Genomic DNA, 8,572 nt, shown 5'->3' on the forward strand with positions numbered 1-8,572 from the left:
AGATAAATTAGTCGTCTAAGATAACTTGAAGTATTTTTCTTTTGTATTATTATGCACATTTGTCCAACAATATTTGATAATTTAAGAAACTCGTTAAATACATATAGATATTGAACTTAAAATCAAATTATTATTTTAATTCATTATTTTAAAATCTAAAACTTACAAAATTAAAATTCTGACGCCATCACTATTTACATATTATATATTAACAATAATAGATCTAATTGAACATGTGATTACACATTAATTAAATTTGCTTCGCTTTCATATCATTCTACAATTTCTCCACCTTAACTTTATACTTAATACATCGATAATCTTTTAAATTTGTTAATAAATTTAATTTAGGCATTTAAATGAAAATGTTTATCAATTGAGTATCTGAATACTAGATAAAGTAATTTTATTAGATATTTTTTATTCAAATTTGAAAAAAACTTTTGCACATATCATTAAGTGCTCATTACATAGATCAATTAACTACTTAAAAATATATATTTCTTCAATTATACATATTTGCCTCAATAGAATATAAAATTTTAATCTGTTTTAATAAAGGTTAATGTATATAATTAAAGAAAAACTGGATAAAATCACCTAATAGACTTTATAAAATTCGAGCCGAAAGTATCTAATAATTTTTTTTTAAAGAAAACTATTTACTCATTGGAACAAACTTAATATATTCATCTTAAGTTAATATATACATGAATTAATTAATAACATCTAAAACTTTACTAACACTAAGTTAATTTAGTGAATAATTTCTATGTATAACATCTTAATTCTAGGCTATATATGAAAACCTTATCCTTATATATTTGTGAAGATATTTTCCTTTGCTTGGCCCTTGATGAGTTGAGCCAGATAGGTATATTTTTATTAGTGATCAATAAATATCGCGGTGGAGTGATAAATAATTTTTCATTCTTAATTAGAGATTTTGAGTCCTGGTATACAAATCCAGTGGTGGAACCAGGATTTTCATTGAGAAGATTCAGAAGTAAATATACGAACTAATCGAAGGAGGTTCAACATCTACTATATATTCATAAAAAATATTTTTAACCATGTAAAGTTAATATAAAAATAGTATAAGTTTTCGTCGAAGGGGGATCGAATGAACCCCCTGAAGGAAAGGTGGCTCCGCCACTGAGTCCATTTTGTTAGAAAACGCTTTACTTCTAATATGAGACTTTTCAGAGTGAATTGAATTAATCAGCCTCAATAAGAATATCGAAAACCAAGTCAGAAACAAAACAAATATCTTTACTATAGTACTTCAATAAGGACATGAGACTCAATAAATTATTAATGTTTTAGTTGACTTATTACACATAAAATCATAAGATACAAATAATAAGACATATAATATCCATAATCTCTTGATGTGATAATTCCTTTGTTGTAAAAATTTTCAAATATTTCTTTCATTAACTAATATAATATAGTATAATATATACATGAGTCAAATTAATATTTTATATTTCATATTTTGCCTGGGTAAGATCTCAAAAAAAAAAAGAAAAAAATTACAAAAAGCTCCCAACAATATACTTTTAACCTTTTCAAACATCCCAACTATACAAGTGTTTATTATGATGAAAGAAACTACTCATTCCATTTTATTTTATGTGTATTAATTTGATTGAGATATGAATTTATATAGACTTATGAATATTTTATAAAAACTATATATAAGGTATTTGAAATGTCTTTGAAATTTTGCATTGGAGCTTATTAAAGTATTATTAATATTTTTTTAAAGAAAAACCTTTTTCTTAAAAACAGAATAAAAAGAAAAATAAGACACAGAACTTAAAATAAATGAAGTTTCTGATATTTATTTATGCCAATTTTAAAGAAAAACTTTTTTCTTAAAAACAAAATAAAAAGAAAAATAAGACATAGAAATTAAAATAAATGAAGTTTCTGATATTTATTTATGTTTCTTGGCAAACAAAAGTTATATTATTTTCTCTTTTTTGTATTTAATTGAAATTATATTTTTATCAGGATGACTTGTCTAATCTAAAGGGACCCAATATATTACTCATATATTTGAGCACACATGAGCTTTGTACAGTACTAGTTGCCTTCTTACTGTATTTAATCATATGCAATATGTGCGTATATAATATAAGATAAGAACTATTTATAAAAATGACTAAACAATAGTTTATGTGGCCAAAAAGTGCAAAAAGATCAATGACTAAAATGATTGATGCTCCCTCTTATCACTTTATGTTTCTAAGATATTCTTTGGAGTTATAAAATAAGCGAGTTGAGTTGAATTAGAACGAATTAAATTAAAATAAAATGTGATAATAAAAAGATGGTTATTGACTCGTTCAAATTATTTAGGCTGAAATAGACTAAAAACTTGGATCATAACTTAACTTGTTCAATTTTTTATTAACTTTTAATTTCTTTACTCTTTTATAAGTTTTTAGTACCTAGTAAAAGAAATTCACTATTATGGTTATGTATAACATATCAAATAAGTAAAAATATTTTTTCTAAAAATATGTTGATGAGATTTCTTAAGGGTTAATTTGAGCTATATATCAACTCAATTTTTTATGAGCTGAATAAATAAAATATCAGCACAATCACTGCTATGTTTTACGGTCAATAGTTCTTAACAATCCGTTCGTTTTTAAATTATTAGTGCTAACTAATTAATTTATTATTATATTATGTCTTTCTTTCTGAAGGACTTGAACGGGTTAGATGAGTCATATTTTCATGGGCTGATTTTGTCACTCTTAAATTACTTTTTTGTGAAAATATAATACTAATATTTTAATACATATTTATGAGATAAATGAACAAAACAAAATAAATAATTGAAAATCGGTCCACAGTACATGAGGAATATTATATAGCAGTCTGTATAGTCTTTTCTGAGGGTAACAAAATAACATGGATGACACATAAATAAGGGCAACTATTTAGAGTTTTCATTCTCTCCAATTTGGTGTTGGGGTCTCTTACAACTATTTTGAATATAAAAGTTCAACATTTTTTCTAACATGAGAGGAATTGAGTTGTTAACATCTTTTAGCAACTTGGGTTCGAGGAAGGGCTGAATCACAAGAATTTATCGTATACGGTCTCATCTTGTATTTCTGTAAGAGTCTAGCTGTTTTCACGACTTGAACCCGTAACCTTGAAGTTATATGGCAGCAACTTTATGTGTGTGTTTTTGTTTGTGTGTCTTCGTACAATCTTACTTTGTATTTTCGAGACATGAACCCGTAACCTCGAGGTCATATAGCAGTAACTTTATTAGTTACTCCAAGGTTTCTTCATGTATGCATATGTTTGTGTTTGTGTGTATTGGTACAATCTTACCTTGTACCGAGGTAGTCATATGGTAACAACTTTTTCAGTAACTCCAAGGCTTTCCTTCGTATATACATATGTGTGTGTTTGAGTGTCTTCATACAATCTTACTTTTTATTTCTGCAAGAGGCTAGTTATTTCCATGGCATGAACTTGTAACTTCGAAGTCATATGGCAACAACTTTATCAGCTAATCCAAGGCTTCCCTTCGTGTATACATATGTGTCTTCGTACAATCATATCTTGTATTTTGGCAAGAGGCTGGCCGTTTTCATATGGCAGCAACTGTACCAGTTACTCCAAGGTTTCCTTCGTGTATACATATGTGTGTTTGTGTTTGTGTGTCTTTGTACAATCTTACTTTGTATTTCTGTAAGAGGCTAGCTGTTTCCACGACTTGAACCCATAACCTCGAAGTCACGTGACAACAACTTTACCAGTTACTCCAATGCTAAAAATGTGTGTGTTTGTGTGTGCTTTCAAAATAAAGCATTAAGGCCAATTTGCAATATTTTAACATTATCTTGCTTCTTTTTGCCCTTTTTATTTGTGACAATTTTGTCTTTGTTTCTTCATGCAACTTGGGAGGCGGCTTCTTGCCATATAATTACGAAATAATTTAAGCATTCCACTCAAAGTTTTAAGATTACGTGTATAATAATTTATAAGTCGTAACGTATAAAATAATTAAATTTTATGTTCAAATTTACAATTAAAATTAAATTATATGACTCTCAAAATTCAAACTATGTCATATAATCGAAAAGAGATAGAGTAATATTCTAGATGTGGAGAGGTAGGGTAGATATTTGTGAACTTTTTGGGTCATCTTTTCTGAAAAAAGGTATGGGTAACACCCACATATATCAAAATAATTTTTATCACGAGACAAAATATCGATGCAAATCAATTATTATTTTTTAGATGAAACACATCGAGCGATTGTATAATGTACGTTTGGATCAAACGCTTGTTATCGCATGTCAAATCTATATACTTAACAATCCCCTCTCCAACATACTCTTGAGAATCGAGCTCGTAACTTAGGTTTTGATGTCATTTGTTGGAATAAAACGTTTATCATCATGCTAAAAAAGTTGTAGCTGAAGTAAACATGCAACTTTATTTCTCAACCAAATTCACCAAGCATATATCATATGTTTGATCATAACTTCGATCCAGGCTACTCCAACCCTCTCGTAGGCCTTGTCATAGGCAGAATATTGATGTTACCGATGTATAAGGATTTTCAAAGAGATCTATATGGTCACTACTAATTGCAAAATCCTACTCACTAGAGAGGTCCCAACTTTTCTTGTCATTATTATTTGAAAAAATCCCTACAAATAATCAAATAAATAAATATTTCCAAAGAAATTTTAATGGTCAAGATGTATCATTTTCTCTAATAACATCCTACTTGTTGGAGAGGTTGGTAGCTATTTGTGACCTTTTTGGAACTTTTTGGGTATCTTTTTGAAAAAAAGGTATGGGTAAAATCGCACACTCACGATTTAGGTGTCGTGAGTGTTACACATATTGACACCCAAAGCTTTAAGGTTCCGCATGGGAATTAAAACACCCAGCTGTCAAGGATAGGTAGTCACGGACGATTTTCTCACCTACATGCATGTTATACGAATCCAAGACTTCCTAGCTAGAGGCTAGACGGTATCAAACCACGGGACAGGGAAAAAAGAGCAACTTTCTAGGTTCTTCGTTTCATGGGTGCTTTTTTCCATCTTATACCAATTTTTATATATTTCATCTATGATTATACCTACTCTGCGTCAAATTTAACGGATGTCGGAACACCATAATTTTGAACCTAAGTCCGCCACGTATATCATGAGACAAAAGTGCGTGGGTGTATTTATTTAAATATTTTCTCAATGTATAAATCGATAATTCAAATGATATATGCAGTCGAGACATCTTAACAGATCGGTAGACTTGAACCTTATTCGCATGTAACATAATTCAGGCACTCGCTATCTGTTTTCATTGTTCAAAACTTTAACAATACGAAAATATCATTGTTCAACTCTTTTGACAACATGAAAATATCAGACCATTCCTTCGGTTTAACTAGTCATTAATAGTCGGCTTGATTAGTACCCTTTCGGTATGTGTTGCGAACACTTTTATTTTTAGTCTCTCATCTATTTTTCAGGAGCAGTCGTGTGGTTTTCTCAGAGATTTCCGTGAGTTCTTTGCCAAATTAGGTGGAGTTTTTTGCATTTGTATCTTTGAAATCCGTCAACTTTACGTATATATGTGAAAATGTGCCCGGTGTATTCCCATAAATCGAGGTTTGGGGAGGGTAGAATGTATTGGTGGACCCAGTATGTATACCCGGTGTGTTTTATGTAGAAGTTGTTTGCCATAGACGACCCTCTCAGCTCAAGACAAAAACATTCTAGAAAAAGAGGTGATAGAGGTACAAGAAATAATAGGTAGAAACAAAACAACATATAGTACAGAAACAAACTACCACAAAATAATACTAAATCGATCTATCCAAAACAACATGCATCGCCATAGCTCCAAGAATAAGAAACTATAAGTGTAGCTTTACGACTACTAGGGGATAATAGGACTCCCAGTTACTGTGCGCGATCGTATACTGAGGTGCTTCCCGCCGGTTGTTTGAATAATGCGAGCCGGGACGGGTCGGACCCTTTCCCCGCTATTTGGCCTCAATGCTCCTAGCTGGCCTAGTCGGTGAATAAACCTATTAGTTCAAGCCTAGGCAATCCTCTTCATCCTTGTCCATTCGCCCTAGCAGTCTTATTTAATAAAGAATATAATTCAGGTAGGAGTGAGCGGAGCGAGAGCAAAGCAAGTTCCAGTGATGAGCAAAGCAAAGCAAAGCAAGTTCCAGTAGAAATTTTAGGGTTCTGCCTGGAAATTAAAGGATCCAACTATCTTCTTGGTTTACGGGGTGCTTTTCTAAATCTTATAGTATCAATTTTTATACATTTTTATATAATTATACCTGACCTGCGTCGAATTTAATGGGTGTCGGAGCACCACAAATTAAGCCATAAATCCACCCTTGATAGCTCTACAAACAAGAAACTACGAAAATAGTCCTACGACTACTAATGAACGCACTCCTTCCTACCAACTTTCTACCAAATGTGCATCCTCCACACAACTTCTAAAATATGAGTCTACAACTAAAAGTGTAAGGCATGAGGGGAATTGTTCAATTCAACTATTATATGGACCCTTAGTGTAAGTTAATTAACTAGCAAAATAAGGATCAAATGTGCTATATGTGTACTAAGCATTGTACATTTGTACTAGAGAAAAGAAAAAACATTGAAGCAATTAATTTTTGCTGGCAGGTAGATCACTAGAGATGTCACTTTATTGGAAACAGTATCAGAGAAACTGACTTTTCATATATGTAATTTAATTTTGTGTCATTTTTGCCAGTTCATTCTTGTCCCAAATAATTCAATCAACCAATAATAGAAGAGTACAACACAAAATATTAAAGTTTTTGTTGTTAGATAATTTGTCTGCTTGATTTAAGTCAACACTTGTTTCTTATTTCCAGCTAGATTTATGGAGAAAAATGGTAGAAATTATTACTCTTTCCGTCCATATTTACATATCCAGTAAACTAAAAATAGTCGATGGAGGACAAGACGCAAGAAGCGAGGTTGAAATGGTTTGGATATGTGAAGAGGAGATGCATAGATGCTCCAATGCGGAGGTTGGCTATGAATGGTTATAGAAAAGGTAGTAATAGGCCGAAGAAGTACGGAGAGGGGTGATTAGACAGAACATGACACAATTTCTGCTTATCGAGGACATGACTTTAGATAGGAAGTTTTTGTTGTTAGATGATTTGTCTTCTAGATTTAAGTCAACACTTATTTCTTATTTTCCAGCTAGATTTATGGAGCAAAATGGTAGAAATTATTACTCTTTCAGTCTATATTTACTTGTTTGGTATATTAAAAATAATCGAGGGAGGACAAGATGCAAGAAGCGAGGTTGAAATGGTTCGGACATGTGAAAAGGAGATGCATAGATACCCCAATGCGGAGGTTGGCAATGAATGGTGTCAAGAAAGGTAGTAATAGGTCGAAGAAGTACTAAGAGGGGTGATTAGACAAAACATGACGCAATTTTACTGTCATGAGCAATTGCTTATTACAGCTATTGTTTGTTGTAGCATCTTCAACTTACCGAGGACATCATGACCTTAAATAGGAGGGTATGGAGGTTGCGGGTGAGGGGAGAAGGTTTGTCGGTAGTCGGCATTGTCTTGCTTTACAAAGGGGTAGGGCTTAGTTGTAGTCTAGAGCACTATGTCTGTCGTAGTATTAGCCTTATTCGTGTAATTTCTAACTCTTGGTATATGTTATCATCTGTTGTTTACTATGTTTAGGTGATTCCACTATGTTGTCGATAATGTTACGGTTACTTGCGTGTATTGCTTTGCACTACTTTTCTGTTAATTGTCATGTTTACTTCGCTGACGTTATTCCTTTCCATTATTCATGTAGTTCCGTTGATTTTCTTCACTTGAGCTGAGGGTTGTTCGAAAACAGACTCTTTACCTCCAAGAGGTCGCGTACCACACTTTGTTGGATTTCACTGGATATATGTAGAATCTACTCTATTTTTCCTGAGCCGAACCTGGAGTATCATATGAGTTTGTATCAACAACAACAATGTACTCAGTATAGTCTCACAAGTGGGGTATGAGGAGGGTACAGTGTACGCAAACCTTACCGCTACCTTGGCAGGTAGAGAGGTTGTTTCCGATAGACCTCAGCTCAAGGAAAGCAGAAACACAACATTTATGAAGAGATGTCTAATTCAAATTACTTTTTGCCCCTAGTTTCACGTTGTTTCTATGGTTGATTGATTTGAGAATTTGGTTCCGAGTGAGGTTTGGGGAGGGTAGAGTATACCCTGACCTTACAACTACCTCGTGAAGGTAGAGATGCTGTTCCCGAAAAGAAAACAATAGGAAGTTTCTCACTAGCTACCGCATCAGGTAAAATAATTGAGCTATATGATTCATTTTCCAGTACTAGCTAATCGATGTGGATCCAGGAGGATTGACCTTTGTGCATGCGTATGAGGGGGCTGTGAAGCAGGTCGCAGAAATGCTTGCGTCTGTGTCTCCGAGTGTACAGGGGCGAATGCAGCTCATTATTACTAGGTTCGTCTTAATCCAGTACTTTTGACGCGG

This window comes from Capsicum annuum, chromosome 11 (assembly GCF_002878395.1).
Source record: "Capsicum annuum cultivar UCD-10X-F1 chromosome 11, UCD10Xv1.1, whole genome shotgun sequence".
In the NCBI taxonomy this organism is placed as follows: Eukaryota; Viridiplantae; Streptophyta; class Magnoliopsida; order Solanales; family Solanaceae; genus Capsicum; species Capsicum annuum.